The sequence below is a fragment of the Typopeltis vanoorti genome, chromosome 9 (genome assembly GCF_054136105.1).
Source record: "Typopeltis vanoorti isolate ZY-2024b chromosome 9, IOZ_Tvanoo_1.0, whole genome shotgun sequence".
Taxonomy (NCBI): Eukaryota; Metazoa; Arthropoda; class Arachnida; order Uropygi; family Thelyphonidae; genus Typopeltis; species Typopeltis vanoorti.
The window spans coordinates 6,731,637-6,748,862 of NC_143557.1; the positions used below are offsets into that span (position 1 = coordinate 6,731,637).

The window sequence follows — 17,226 nt, forward strand, 5'->3', positions numbered from 1 at the left end:
GGACACTTAGGAAAGGAAGAAAGAGTGCTGTAAAAGGAGTTAGAGATGATAAAGGCAACATGAAAACGGGAGAAGAAAGATTACTTGAAATATGGAGTAATTACTTTGAAAAACTTCTAAATGAAGCAAGCAGCGATGACAGCAAAGTGGTAAAAAAACACTGACCAGGTATGCAGTCAGGAATACATATCCATACTTGAAGTAGAAAAAGCCATCAAAGGCTAGAAATGTACCCATATATAAAAAGGGAAATAAAACTGAATGTGAGAATTACAGAGGTATTTCCCTACTGAGTGTTCCTGGCAAGATCTATGCAAGTATACTTGAGAAACGGTTGAGAAGAATTGTGGAAGAAAAGCTTGGTGAAGAACAAGCTGGATTTAGGCCAAATAGAGGCTGTCAGGATCAGATCTTCACTTTACGACAAATAGTCGAGAAAGCATGGGAATATAACAAAGAGTATTTAAGTTTTGTCGATTTGGGAAAGGCATATGACAAGGTGCCAAGAGAGAAGCTATTCAATACGCTGCAGTTATATGGTGTCAATGGAGCATTATATCAAGCAATACTTAGTCTTTATTTGAGTTGTGAGTCAGCAGTTAGAATTGAAGGAAGTACAGGAAGATGGTTTAATGTTAAATCTGGTGTGAGACAAGGATGTACATTATCCCCTCTGTTATTCATTATCTATATGGATCACATGAAGGAATGTGGTATTAAACCTGATATCAAAATTGGAGATGTTAATGTCAGCTCTTTGCTTTATGCGGATGATGTTATACTTCTAAATAAATCCGCTACAAGTCTGCAAGATTCTCTGACTAAATTGAATATCTGTTGTAATAGATATGGTATGAAGGTCAGCAATAAAAAGACAAAGACAATGAAAATAGGCAGAATCATTGTAAATGTCAACTGTGTTGTGAATGGAGAACCTGTGGAACAAGTAAAACATTTCAGCTACTTAGGCACAATTTTTACTGAAGATGGTAAACTAAATATAGAAATAGACAACAGAATCAGCAAAGCTGGTATCGTGGGAAGTCAATTGAATAAATTCATATGGAATAAGAAAGAAATTAGTCGGAACACTAAATTAGCTGTATACAAGACTGTGTTCAAACCAATTTTAACTTATGGATCTGAGAGCTGGGTCAGAAGTAAAACACTTGACCAAAGACTAGAGACCACAGATATGAGAGTCCTGAGAAAGATTAGAGGCGTGAACAGATGGCATCAATGGCAATATCATATTAAAAATGAGGATATTAGGAAAGAACTTGACATTGTCAGCATCCAGGAATGCATTAGCAGAGCTAATCTCAGATGGTATGGTCACTTAAATAGAATGGAAGAGGAAAGATTAGCAAAACAAGTGTTCTCTGCCAGGTTGGCAGGAAAACGACCCAGAGGAAGACCAAGATATAGGTGGATTTATATGGTACAAAGTGCCTTAGATGATAGAAATATAAGATCTGATAATGTTGGAGTCTTGACAAGTAACAGACTGATTTGGAGGAAAATTGTAGATAGGAAGTTAGTAATGATGTAATTTTTTCATGTAGTACTGTCATATCCTGTACACCCCTTGAGGGTATATGGCAGGAATTTAATGATGATGATGAAGGCTAGAAATGTGGAAAGGCAGCAGGAGTAGATGATATTCGACCAGAAATGCTGACGTATGGTGGTATAAAAGTTTTAGTGGCTGCAATGCATAGTTCAGAAAGCCTGGACAGAGGGATGAATTCCTGATGATTGGAGTAGAGCCCTCATGGTAACCATATATACAAAGGGAAATAAAACTGAATGTGAGAATTACAGAGGTATTTCTCTACTGAGTGTTCCTGGCAAGATCTATGTAAGTATACTTGAGAAACGGTTGAGAAGAATTGTGGAAGAAAAGCTGGGTGAATAACAAGCTGGATTCAGGCCAAATTGATGCTGTCAGGATCAGATCTTCACTTTACGACAAGTCAAGAAAGCATGGGAATATAACAAAGATGTGTATTTAAGTTTTGTTGATTTGGAAAAGGCATATGACAAGGTGTCAAGAGGGAAACTATTCAATACGCTACAGTTATATGGTGTCAATGGGGCATTATATCAAGCAACACTTAGTCTTTATTTGATTTGTAAGTCAGCAGTTAGAATTGAAGGAAGTACAGGAAGATGATTTAATGTTAAATCTGGTGTGAGACAAGGATGTACATTATATCCTCTGTTATTCATTATTTATATGGATCACATTATGAAGGAAAGTGGTATTAAACATATCAAAATTGGAGTCGTTAATGTCATCTCTTTGCTTTATGCGGATGATGTTATACTTCTAAATTAATCCGCTACACGTCTGCAAGATTCTCTGACTAAATTGAATAGCTGTTGTAATAGATATGGTATGAAGGTCAGCAATAAAAAGACAAAGACAATGAAAATAGGCAGAATCATTGAAAATGTCAACTGTGTTGTGAATGGAGAACCTGTGGAACAAGTAAAACATTTCAGCTACTGTGGCACGATTTTTAGTAAAGATGGTAAATTAAATATAGAAATAGACAACAGAATCAGCAATGCTGTTATGGTTGGTAGTCAATTGAATAAATTCATATGGAATAAGAGAAAAATTAGTCGGAACACTAAATTAACTCTATACAAGACAGTGTTCAAACCAGTTTTAACTTATGGATCTGAGAGCTGGGTCAGAAGTAAAACACTTGACCAAAGACTAGAGACCGCAGATATGAGAGTCCTGAGAAAGATTAGAGGCGTGAACAGATAGCATCAATGGCAATATCATATTAAAAACGAGGATATTAGGAAAGAACTTGACATTGTCAGCATCCAGGAATGCGTTAACAGAGCTAATCCCAGGTGGTATGGTTATTTAAACGGAATGGACGAAAAAAGATTAGCAAAACGACCCAGAGGAAGACCAAGATATAGGTGGATTGATATGCCACAAAGTGCCATAGACGATAGAAATACAAGATCTGATAATGTTGGAGTCTTGACAAGTAACAGAATGATTTGGAGGAAAATTACAGACAGGAAGTTAGTAATGATGTAATTTTTTTCATGTAGTACTATCATATCCTGTACACCCCTTGAGGGTACATGGCAGGAATTTGATGATGATGATAATAATCTGTACTTATCACATATACCGGTAAATGTCCAGTTCTACGTCTGATGTCGCTTTGCTTGTTACTTGTATAGCTGCTCAGGATCATGTCTAGTGAGCGTCCAACGTGGAAGGTGACCACGTGCCCTGGTATTGTTTTCTCTATCGTTGCAATTTTCTGATGGTAGATGTTCACTGTGCTCATCACTAACAATGCCACAGTTGTTGGGGAAGAAATCTAAGTGGGAATAGAGCAAGTGTATTTTTAAGCAGCTAAGTTTGTGGTACAGAGACAACAAATCCTCAACTAGTTCCTTGTAGGTTTCTGTCTTGACATTTCTGAGGTAGTTAGTTGGCACCAGACAAAACCCGTCCCAAACTTTTTATTCTCATCACCCTGTAGCAGGTTGATGAACATCTCATCAATGAAGAGCTCTTTGATCTGAGGACCCACAATAACTTCCTCTTTAATTGTCACTTCACTAAGTCGATGGAATTTGTCGGCCAGGTACTTGAAAGCTGATCCAATCTGGTCCATTGCTTTTACAAAATTTTTCTTACCAGTCAGAGTCTGATATATAAGGGTGGTAGCAGAATTTTGTGTGTTTCTGCAAGTGCTGGGTGTTGCACATTCTTCACAGGCCAGTCTCTCTTCACATAATGCAAAGTCCTTGCTTGGCTGTCCCACTCGTACAAAAAATAGCAGAACTTCGTATATCCCAGCTGCATATCCATCAATACACTTTCAAGTCACCACAGAGATGCCAGCCATATTTGCTGTATCGAAGACAGTTTGACATCTGTTTTAAGTTGTCATAGGTTTTTTTTCATGTAGAAAGCATGTTTGGAATGGATGGAAGCTGTGTTTCCATTATACAGCAACACTGCCTCGAGACTCAGTTTCGATGAGTATGAATAGTCGGCATTTATGTGGGTCAAGTTTGATTCGAAGGGCATTCATCAGGTGATCTAATCATAGCAGATCACAAAGTCATCGTCCTTTGGAAGTAAGGTGCAAACTGCTCATGGTGAGTGTGAAACGAAGGTAGCTCAGCCATTTTCCTTGAAAAGATTCCATTGGAGTCTTGATCCCAGTAACTCTGCTTTGGCCTTGGATAGCTCTAGATTGCGAAGAAGATCATTCAGTTCTTCTTGTGTGAGAATGTGTGGTGCAGATGATGCACCGTGGCTGACATATGGATCATCATCATTAGACAGTGAATGCTCAGGAGAACTTGACATTGGTTCACCTTCATTCTCATCGTCCTCTGAATTGATGGAAAATTCTTTTGGAGGTTCAAGAATGGGAAGTCCTTCACCATGCAGAACTATTCAGAGAACAGATGGTATATTCAGGTATGCTATTGTCCCCTTCTTTTTTGCTTGTGATGCCTCCCGAAACAGGTGATATCATGCAGAAGTAGCAGCCATTTGCATGATTACTTGACTCCCTCCAAACCATGGCATCAACACTTTACCGCATATCATCCACTTTGGAAGATTTCTAGCACACGTACCACAGCATATGTGTGGGGTCCAGGCCTTGTCCTGGTCCCCGATCTTGCTTCCGACATAAAGCTGATGTGCCTCTTTCACTAACAGAGGCTGTAAAATTCGACGCAGTAGGAATTTTTTTCTTAACTTTGCATCGTCACAAATATTGTATGTAGAAGGATATTGTAATTTAACACTGATTGTGGATTTTTGTTATTACAAATTTTGTATATAAGGTTTATGTTAACTTTGTAGTTATAATAATTTTGTGATTTGAAAAAACGTGCAATTATATATTGAAATGGTTGGAATGTTAAACTGCATGTTTCAAGGGCAATGCCTTAGAAAGCAGCCTGGCATTTCAAGTGGTTCTGATTTTAGAGAAATAGCTTAGAAGCTTTGTTTGTACAAGGTAAAGTGCCTTCAGTTGTTCTAGCTTAACTTAATGCATATCTCAAGGACAATGCAGCAAGAGGTGGTGAAAATCTAAGGATGGCCCGCGTGTGGTAAATAAGATTGTTTTTGTGTGTTCTGTGGGAAACAGAAGTAATCAGCAACTCTGAAGGTCACATCCTCTTTTGCGTGGGAATGTTAGGAGTTCTCAACCCTTAATCCAGGGACCTCAAGAGGATGTATAAGAAAGGATCAAGAAAAACTCGAAGGGGTATGCAGTATGCGGTAGGACAGAAAGAAGAGTCTCCTCTCATAGTGTTGGGATCCAGCATCGTGGATGCGGATCCGTTGGACATCCAGAGAGAAGTCGGGAGATGTCGAAGGAGAAGTCGAACCATAATATGCATCAGGTCCCGGGAAACCTCCACGATGTGACGGTGCTAAAGAAAAGGAATCCTGCATGAATGTTGAGGCCCAGGACGGAAAAGCATTCGGTATCGGTGTAATGTGCTCCAAGCCCTGAAATTCCTCCAAGACGTGATGGCACTAAAGAAAAAGAAGCCCGCATGAGTGTTGAGGCCCAGGATGGAAAAGAAGGCAGTGGAACCAAGTAAAAGATGAAAGAGCCAGTTCAGATATGTGTGAAGAGAAGAACTCTGAGTAAAACCTTTGTGTATGTTTTAACATTGTGGAAGATTGACTGATATTCGGCGGGACATTTACAAAGTTAAATTATGATTATTTGTTCTGGACTAAGAGGCTGAAGAATAATTGGTATAATTTAGATATGAGAAACTTGTTGATTGAAGCATATATATTGCATGAACAAATTAGTGGGATGAGATTATAGATTGGTGTAGGATAGTATTGCTGCATGTTTTAATGTATGTACAATTATTGAGATATCATAATTCTTAGCTTTAGATTTTTTTTGTGTGATAAAAAAAAGTGGTTAGCGTATCTGCTGTCCAGCCAAAAGGCTGCGGGTTCGAATCCCGCCGTGGGCATGGATGTTTGCGAGTCTGGGGAAATACTAGTGGTGGTGGTTGGCGGTAGATGGCGTTGGTGTAGTTGCAGTCAGTTGGTGGATTGAGTAGTGGAGACAGAGTTGTAGAGCAGGTGCCCTCCCTCGATGAGTCCTTGGACTCCCTGGAGGTGTCAAATAATAATAATAATAATAATAATGAATCAATTCATTTATGACACTGTTTAATTGCATCATAGTTTTAATAAATGTTTTGTTATGTTAAGGAATGTGTATTCACTGATCCTTAATCCAATGCACTATTTCTAAAAAAAAAAAATGCGAACCTGTGAGTGAAGTTAAATAAGAGTAGCCACAACTGTCAATAAAGCCTGAGATAGATCTAGAGAGATACTGCAGGTAATCTTAATATTATTTAATACCTATAAAGGGGAATCTTGGTGGCGCAGTTGTAACATTAAATAAAATTTTCCAAGGTTCTCAAGATATTAGAAAATAGATAACCTGTAGTATCTTAAGAAAAAGTGAAAAGCGTAGAGTATAGATAAAATAACGTACGTTTACAATGGCCTCTTTCCAGCTTGCAAACATCACTTCCTCACAAATGTAACAAAAGTTATTTGCATTATTAACACAAATATGGGTCATCACTATTGCTGGATTTATACTGCATGAATCACTTGTGTAGTACTTATGATGCAGGAATAAATGGGAGTGTGGCCCAGGAAGTCACACAAACACTTGCTCACTACAAGACTTTAATTTATACTAATGATTGCATCGTTTTACGACAGCAATGTCATGACTCAACTGCATTGCCTCAGCCAATGATGCAATATGTTGCAATCAGGAGATCGAAATACAGCGCTGCCAAATGATACCTATGTACACAATGTGGACTGAGTTTCTCCTAAACAAGAGCCAATCGACAGATTTTATTGCCATTGTTCAGCACACTGAAATTAATAAAGAATCACTATTTTCATTTCAGAGGCAAATAAGACAGAAAAGCTGCTGACAAAAAAATAATTCTAACGATAAATGGAAATTATTTGTGTATATATTACTTCTGTAAGAAGTGTATACTAATCATCACTGAATCAATGAAAATTCTTAGGAAACCAAGCAAAATATAAATAAAACATAGAAATAAATATATATAACAAGCACAACAAATTGTACAAGATGTTTTGCTGCTCCATCAACCCACATGTATTCCTGCCATTCCTAGATGAATCACCTGATCAACATTATTAGTTCATTAGATTAGCCCTGCCCTATTAGTTATTTACATTTCTCAAACAAATCTCATTCCATCTCCTCATAAGTTTTTTAATTATGTCCACCATAAATGCAAATATGCATGTTTAAAGTTGATAGGATTACATGCTATTCTCTCCACCCAGCAACTTATGGACACACACAATATCACGAATGTAAATAATAATTCATTTTCCAGTAATGAAAATATTTCTGTTCATACCTGTTCTTTCTCTTCCTTATATTTGCCATTCTCACATAGTAATTCAAATATACCAACAAAATATAGCATTCTCTTTGATTATTGTTTGCTAATATATCCAACAACAAACATATTTGCTCACTCCCCCCCCCCCCACACATTCAGATTTAGTTACAATTGAACGCATCATGATATGTGGTGTGTCTGCCAATTTTGGCAGGTTTGTCCTGTCAGAAGGTCAAGGTGGTGGCAAAGAGCGTTTTTTCCTGACAAAGACATTGTGATATGTGACATAACTATTACATGATGCCTCCAAAGAGGGATGTTACACAGTGAGTTTTGAATACACGAAGAGTCTGTATAATGACAGATAACTAACTGATAAAGAGACTGAATGTGCTCTTTGGGGAAGCAAAATGTTTGTTTCTATGAAGATAGAAAAAAGTGTATACAATCTGGTTGCAGTTATGTATTAAAAGCAGAATGTTTACTGAGCAGCCAGTTTATTAGGTGCAGTCCCATCATCTCTGGATTTACCTACTTCACCAGAAATAGCAGCACATCATCATTAAATTTTTGACATATACACTCAAGGGAGTGTACAGGATCTTATGATAGTACTACATGAAAAGTTTTATCATTACTAGCTTTCTCTGATAATATTATCAGAGGAAGTTCCACTCATTCACAACTCTCCAAGCAAAAAATTTAGTCCTCACGCCCCTACTAACCACACCTTTATTCAACTTCCAGTGTTGACCCTTTGTCTGCTCCTCCAGCCAAGTGCTGAAACATTTCCCCTGCATCAATCGTATAAAACCCTTTAAGCAACTTAAGTGTTTCTATCATATCTCCTCATTTTCTCCTATCAACCAACTTCTGCAACACACATCCTCAATCTATCTTCATAAGGAACATTCCAAAGACCATTCACCATCTTGCTCACTCGCCTGTGAATCTTCTCCAATGCTTTCTCATCCCCAAGAAACCCAGGAGACCAGGATTGAGCACAGTAATCCAGATGTAGATGTATCAAGGCCTTATAAAAAAGAATAACTTATCTCTGCTTGTTAATGTGTCAATAGGCAAGTAATTTTATGGGCTACCTTAGCAATATATCCTCTAAACTTTAACTCTGTCTACCATCACCCTTAAATCTCTAGCTTCATCTCTTTCTTGGAGTACAGTTCCCAATGTGGAACAGAGCATGTTATCTATTTATCTCCAAATGCATAACTTGAAATTTCTTCACATTGAACTGACACATTATTTTTTGCCCATACTGACAGCCTATTTAAATGGTTCTGGAAACTCTTCACATCGCTTTGATTAACTATCACTCTATCTAATTTTGTTTCATCAGCAAACAACTGAATATTTCCTTTCAGGTTATTTCCTTTATCATTTATGTACAAATTAAACAATAGTGGTCCCAGCACCGAATGCTGCGGCACACCACTAGTCACCTGTTTTCTCCACTATTCTGCCATATGTTAACACCCCAACCGGCCACAACGTCTATAGACGTTCTGCAAAATCTGGATACGATTCTGTAACACCTATTGGATAAGAAGTGCAGTTTGGTATCACTATTTCGTTTACCACGGTTGGTAGAGAGGTTAAAGCAGTAACCTCACTAGGATGATATACCCTTGCAAAGTGATCACTCATTAAGGTTAATCTTCCTTAGTTATTCTTCCTGTTGCTTGCCACATAATGAAAGAACTCTTTTGTATTTCCTTTGGCCTGCTCGGCTTGATACTTCTCATAATGTGATTTTGCCTTCCTTGCCATGATTGATCACCTTTCCTGTCTGAGCCTTGTACTGTTCATGAGTTTGCTGTTCGCTTTCCTCTTTATATACCCTCCACAGCATTTTCTTCTTCTTCAGCTCATGCTTAATGATATTACTCATCCATCTAACTACTACCTGATTAACCCTCCTCACCTTAGGTAGGCAATTTAATATTGGTTCTGCTAGATGACCCTTAACTATCTCACATGCACTGTTAACATCCTTACCCTGCAGACGGTCATTTCCTTTATGCCATGGCAGAGATCCTTTCTTGACAGAATATTTCTCATGTTGTTCAATCTCCCAAGTCAAGACCACATGGTCACCAGTAAGGGGTAATGTAGTCACCTTAGTTATGGATAGCTCTTCTGATCCTATGACCAGGTCCAATACTTTCATATCCCCTAGTCTTCTCCATCGCATGCCACCTCAAGTTATCTTTCAGTAGGTGCATAAATTCCATTTCCTTCCTGACGTGTTCTTCCTTCCTTCCAGTCTATATCTTCATAGTCTAAGTCCACCATAATAATCACTCAACCTCTACTCATTGTACTAATTTGGCAATGCATGTCTTCCAGATCCTCCATGGAACTTCCTGGCCTATAGCAACAAAGAACTGTATAGTGTGTCTTACTGCCCTTAATCTCATAGCAGACTCCTTCAAATGAACAGCCATTCTCCTGCTTACCTACTATTCTTTTTGGCTGCAGTTTATCTGCTATCATCAGCAGTACCCTTCTCCCCATTCTATCTTCTCTATCTTTCTTGAAAATACTAAACTCTTCATTCTGTCTTTGTAACTGCATCATCTTCTGTTAGCCAAGTCTCACTAATGCTTATAACTTTTGGTGAGGTTGCACTAACTTATGCCCAAAACTTCTCCCTCTTGTTCCTGATACTTCTTGCATTAGTATATAGAAACTGCAGCATCCCTTTAGGCCCCCACCTATTTTTACTTTCTGAATTGACTACCCTATTCAATATTTTTGTTTGAGAGACTAGAGAGAGACTTCCTCTCTTGATCATCCTCATACCCGTTCGGCTCATGGATGCCTTCCCACAAATTCACCTGCTTCCACCCTAATTGCTTAAGTTTTCCTGAATTTTCACTTCAGCATGCTTGGTGAACAAAGATCTCTCCAGACACTTGACACCAAAATCATTTGGATGCAGTCCTTTCCTTCATGCTTACACAGCGATCAGAATACATTATGAAAAATTATGGAGACAACTACTGTGTTACTCTAACACGGTAGTTGTCTCCATAATTTTTCATAATGTATTTAGATGTCGTCCATCAGCATTGTACAAATCCTTCTTTCTGTCAAACGGAGACCACAGATGCACAAATTCTACATTATTCCTTTTACACAATTTACATATTCATTGGCTATCAATGCCCTCCTCTTCAGTTCGTCCCTTTCATAGCATGGTGGGAGACCTACAATCTTCATCTTCTTATTCTTTAGTTTTTGCCTCTTCTAACAACTCCTTTACATCCTCCCTCATATACTACTCCCCACCTCTCACATTTGTACTAATCAAGATGGTCATTTCCTTTGACTTACTTTTTTGCATCTGGATGGCATGGCTAATATCGTGAATGTTTGCTCCTGGGAAACACGATTTTTTCACAATTTTGTTAAATACTTCCTTAATCATTGAGTCTCCATACATAATTTTTCCTTAACTTATTTTTCTTGTTTGTTCAGTCGGTCTTTATTATACCTTTGGATCACTTGCTTCCTTCTCTTTCCAGCCCTGCTAATATCTTGCCACGTCTGCAATTTTTCAATTTCACGCTTTGTTCTTTGTAGGATTACATTCAAGCGTGCTATTTCTAGGCTCCTGTATCAGATAGGTTTTTTGGAATAATTAATTGTTAATAAGTGTGTTTATGAGTAAGAGTTGCTGTAAAAGTTGTGCGCTTGCAGTGTTATTAGTGTGTGGCTTTTTTTGTTTAAGTTTGTTTATGGATCCATTAAAATTAGAGCTTAGTATAGTAACCAGCAAAGGAAAGATGATGGTGGCTTTGTCCATGATGGAATTTAATTTTGATTTCAGTTGTTTCATGAAATGTGAAGGTACTATATGTATTCATTCAGTTGATATTTAAGGCAGATAGGAGAGTGTGCCTGAAGCGTGAGTTGAATGAGGACTTGATGAGTGCTAATATGTTGATAACTGAAAGTGTTAGTAGAGGATGATGAGTGCTCATCTGATAGAAAAGGACAATGTAAAAGAGAGTAGCAAAAAAATGGTAAAAACGTTTTAAGAAAAGAACAAGTGATCTGAGAAACTTAACAATCAATTAAGAAAGATGAAAGTGATATGAATGTAGAGGAAGTTACAAAACAAAGTGCATTTAAAGGTAAGGCGACGAGCAACGTTTACTGTGAACAAGCGTATATGGCTGGCAACAAAATTGAGAGTGTGAATGAGAGCAAAAATGTGACGCAAGATTTAAAAGTCGAGTTGGTTAAGATGAGGCAAGTGATGAAATGGATGCAGAATAAAGTTAAGAGAATTCGAGATATGTATGGAAGAGTGAAAATGATGAAAACGAATAGTATTGGTATAAAAGAGGTAACGAAAGATCCGCGAGTGGGATTGTATATGGTGGTTGAATTATTACAGGTGTGCTTGATGAGAGGATGGACAAGGTTTGTATTCCTGGAGGTAGAATGAATAATGATTGAGGCATTGGATTTGAGAAATAAGTGAGCAAAAGAGTTGGTACTTGTATAAGGGACAAATGACTTGACCGAGAACAAAGAACAAGTCAGATTGGATATCAGGAGGTTGTTGGGGCAAAAATAAGATGATAGTGTGATAGGAAAGGTAGTAAGCGTGTTGCCCAGGTATAATAGTGGTGAGATGAGGCAGAGAGCAAAGATTATGAATGATGTGATATGATAGCAGAAATGTGTGAGGAGAAAGGAGTGCAGTTTGTTAATGTGTGGAATGAGTTTGAAGGATGAAGTGGACTGCATTTGAATGGTTTGGTGTGAGGCACTTGGAGAGACTGCTGCTGGAAAGTAGAGAAGCGAGAGCAGGGAATGAATCTGATCAAGTGAGAAGCAATGTGGAAGAACAGGAGAGTACAACAGAAGAGATTGAAGAGGTGGTCATGGACGAAGAAGTGAGTGGCATGGGTATAGAGAATGAGAGAACAGGTGTGCAAGACAGACAGGGAAGTGGCGAGGCTCATGGTGGACAGGGGAACGTAGTGTGAGAAAGGATTGGATGAGGATGACATCCAACCCTGTCTCACTGTGAAGATAAAAAGGGAGTGGGGTGGGGTGGGGGGAGTGCTATTGATGATAGAGAAAGAGTTATGTCCATACAAAGTAGAGATGCAATAGGGAAATAGTGGCAATGGTTTTGAGGTAGTATGGTGTGAGATAGAGGTGAATAGAATGAATAGTCGGATGTTGTTCTGGTAATGTGGATGGTAGTGACTATGAAATGTATAATCAAATTGTCCTTGTCATATGTCATCTCCTTCCAGGAGGTTGACTACTATCAGCTTCCGCCATGTATGGTTTTATGCTTCTCTTTTACATTCTTCATAGGACAAAAAGGTCCAGTCCTTAATATTTCCATCCAATCTGTTCTTTGTCTTTCTCTTCTTTTATCTTCTTCTTCTAGAAGTGTTTTTAGTAGGGATTCATGCCTTAGTATGTGACCTAGATAGGTGATTTTCCTTTTCTTAATGGTTTTCAACAGAATCCCATCTTTTCAAATCATTTCTAATATTTCTAAATTACTGAAAATAAGAACCAACAGACTTCACTTCGGCGAAGTTTAATTATTCAAAATTAAGTGGATATTGAATACCACATTATTTCTTAGCCGAATAAGAAACTCAAAGATAGAAAATCTAATCTAAGAGTTTCATGCCGAATATAGAAAACTATATAAAGTTCGGCGAGTCATGCTAGGCAACTAGTAGCTCCACCTTTACTACGAGTTGTCTAGCATTGCACTACCAGGTGTGTTGGCTTATGCTTGGACTCGCCGAACTTTATATAGTTTTCTGTATTCGGCATGAAACTCTTAGATTAGATTTTCTATCTGTGAGTTTCTTATTCGGCTAAGAAATAATGCGGTATTCAATGTCCACTTAATTTTGAATAATTTCTAAATTAGTTTATTTTTGGCAGTCCATTGTACTCTAAGAATTCTTCTGAGGATCAACATCTCAAAAGCTTTTAGTTTATTTTCACAATATTTTGATATTGTCCAGGTTTCTGCTCCATATAGCAGTGTTTGACATACATAGCATTTGGACAGCCTAATTCTTGTTTCTGTATGAATTTCCCTTGAGGTCAGAATGTTTTTCATGCTGATCAAGGTTGATCTAGCAATTTCTATTATTCTTAATATTTCTTTATCACTTTCTATTCTCTGTAATTAGTTGACCCAAATATATATAACTCTCTATTCCTCTGATCTTAATATTTATATTTGGTATTTTCCCTTTTTCTCTTGTTACCAGCATGGTTTTGGTTCTTTTTAAGTTGAAATTAAATCCATATTTTTTTACTTAGTTTCACCGTCTCTTCTAGTAGGTTTTGAAGATCTTTTTTATTTTCAGCTAGCAGTACTGTTTCGTCTGCATATCTTAAGTTGTTTATATTTCTGCCTCCTATGCTGGCTCCTTTAAATTCTTCTAATTGCTGGAAGATATTTTCAGTATAGAGGTTAAACAATATAGGAGAAAGAACACAGCCTTGTCTGTGTTCTTTCTTTATTGGGAATTCCTCTGAGGTTTCTTCTGATATTTTTATTGAGGCAGTTTGTTCCCAAGATTTATCAGTAATCTGGTATCTTTACCATCTACTCCTAATTTTCTGATGCATTCGATTAGTTGTTCATGTTGTATATTGTCAAAGGCCTTTGTGTAGTCAATAAAACAGAAGTAGACTTCTTTCTGCTTCTCCAGATATCTTTCTATAATAGTTCAAATGTTGAAAAGTCCTTCTCTAGGTCCTTTATATTCGTGGAAACCAGATTGTTTTTCATTAATTTCCAATTTGATTTTATGTTTATTTCTTTCTAGGATGATATACAACATACCTTTTTGTTATCTGACTGATCAGACTGATTGTTGTGTACTCTTCACGTTTGATTGTCTTTGATTTTTTAGGTATTGGTAGGAATGTCGAGTGCTTAAAATATTTTGGCAGGTGTCCAGTTTCATATACAGCAATCCCTCGATTAATGCATTTTCGATTAGTGCACATTTTTTTTCGATACCCAAATTCGATTAGTGCACCTATATACATATTAAAAATAAACGTTAAAGATTTCAAAAATTTTCGATCTATACATTTTTTATGGCTAAACATTTTAAAAAATCACTCACAGGATGAAATTTAATTACCGATTTGAAACATTTTACAAAGTTATTTTTAATGGCATGTGCTACACTATTTCCATATACACTATATTCCAAATTTATGGCCAAAATTTGTCGTCTGCTTTACTTAGCATTTTGCTGGTCATAACTCATGCAATTGTTTTCCTTACGTTTTTATTTTAAATTATTTTCTTAACCTTTAATCATGAGTAAAAGAATTAGTGAGCAAAAAATATTAGTGTGAAAATGATTTGAAAAGTAATCTGATTGGAAGAAAAACTTGAAATAATAAAGAAAAATGAACAAGACAAGTCCAGAACAAAGATAGGACAAGAACACCAAAATGGGTGAATCAACTGCTGAATACAAAGAGAAAGGTATAGCTGCTTCAAGTCCATTCTGCATGCACTCGAAATCGAAGTATTATAATGATTGAATTAGAGAGACTACTTTTTACATGGATCGAAGATTGTAACCAAAAACGGATCCTGCTAAACACTGGCCTTATTAAATCAAAAGCATTGTCTCTTTGTAACCTGGAAAGAAAGGGTTATCAATGATGGAAAAGAAGAATTCCACATTAGTGCTGAGTATGTATAATAGCCTACATGATGTTCTAATCACAGGCAAAGCTGCAATTGCAGATGTGTAAGAAGGGGATTATTGTGATCAACAAATATTTAATGTCAATGAAACCGGCCTTTTTTTTTTTTTTTTTGGAAGCGAATGACTTCCAAGACTTTTCTAACCAAATCGGAGAAATCTCAGCCTGGTTATAAAGTCGCAAAGTCGAATGCAATTACTGCTAGCAATATTCAAGCCGTTTGGAAGCACGTTCTTCCACATTGTGCAATTTTAGGGGCTTTTCAAATGAATCTAAATTAATTAAATCTCATTCTGAGAAGTTGAGTGATTCTGACCTGCTAAATTTAGATGCACAGCGGGAAGATCCTGAAGAATATGAAGAAAATTTAATCACTGACAAGCCCAAAGAGGTTTCACAGAAACAATTTGAAAATAGTTTTCGTATAATCGAAGTTTTAAGCAGCAATGCTTGCAGACTGATCCTGGTGAAGAAAGAACCAGTAAAATTTGCAGAAGAGGCAATAGGGCCATACTGTCAGTTGTGTGAAAAAAAGAAACCGAATGCCCGCCAAAATAAGTTAGCTCAATTCTCTGTTAAGAAGCAGAATAATAAATTTATATTCTGAATTTGTTTTATTGTCTTTCAGTCTCATGGTTTTCCTTTAACTAGGCTCTGAGACATACCCTAATTCTTTTATTAAAAAAACTTAAGGGTCAAAAAAGGAATCTCAGGAATGAATTATACATTTTCCCATAGGTTACTATATTCGATTAGTGCATTTTAGATTAATGCATCTGTTTTAAAGAACGCATTAGGCACATTAATCGAGGGATTGCTGTATTTTGTTACGTATGTCGGTTAGTGATCTTATAGCCTTATCATTTAAAGCCCTCAGATATTCTGCCATAATTCCATCATTCCTGGAGCTTTTCCTGGTTTCAGTTTCCTAATGGCATTTGTTACTTCCCAGGTAAGAATAGTAGGCCCTCTGAATCTTCTTGCAACGGCTTATCTATTCTATCATGATTGTAGAGTTCCTTTGAATACTCTACCCATCTATCCCTTATTTTGTCTTTCTCTATTAGGATGTTTCCATTGGTATCTGCAATGCAATGGCCTACCCTTTTGCAAGATTTGCTAGTTAGCTCCCTAACTTTTTCATGAAGTTCTCTGGTTTTGTGCTTTTTGTCCAAAAGTTCAGTTTCCTTTCATTTGTTGTTGAGCCATAGTTCTTTTGCAATCTTACGTTCTTTCCTGATCTCCTTGTTTGAGTTCTTGTATTCAGGATGATTTTTTGTGTTTCTTTCCTCCATCATTTACAGTATCTTGTCATTCATCCAGGGTTTACTCATCTTCTTCTCAAATTTGGGAATTGTTTGTTTTACTGCCTTTTTTTTATGCCCTCTTTAAATTTCTGCCATCTATCCTCAATCTCATCTTTAGGGTAAGGATACTTGGTGGAATCAGGAACGTTAATAGCAGTGGATTGTGCCAGTTCCTTTAAAAACTTATCTCGTATTTCTTAATTTTTAAGGGAACCAAGATAATATTTTTCTGTGTTTATAGGTTTCATTGTTGTCTTTAATTTTATTGCTGTTTTAATTACCACAGGGTTGTGGTCTGATCCAATCTCATCCTCTGGGTATGTTTTGGCTTGTAAGATGTTATTTTGGAATCTTTTTTTAATCATTATATAGGCAATATGGTTCCTACAGCTGTTTCTGGAACTTTTCATGCATAGAGTATTCTAGGAGGCTGGCTAAATAAAGTATTTGTTATTACCAGATTGCTTTTTTCACAGAACTATATTAATCTTTCTCCTCTTGGATTTCTATGTCCCAGGCCCTGGTTTCATCCTACTCAACACTAAATGGTGATTACTTCCTGTTTGAAATCCTCTGTTTACTTTTGTGTCCTGAACCAGTGGGAAAACATCACCAGCAATAACATAGTTTGAGACTTCTTATTCCTTGCATCTTCTCTCCATATGATTTTGTGCACATTTTTATGTTGGAGCATAGT

At 37.0% G+C, this 17,226-nt stretch overlaps 1 protein-coding gene across 2 annotated transcripts in view; it reads left to right on the forward strand.

The window, feature by feature from the left end:
* LOC150102867 (mitochondrial import inner membrane translocase subunit TIM14) overlaps positions 1–17,226 on the forward strand; it is a 136,933-nt gene that overhangs the window by 21,711 nt on the left and 97,996 nt on the right. The window lies entirely within an intron of this gene.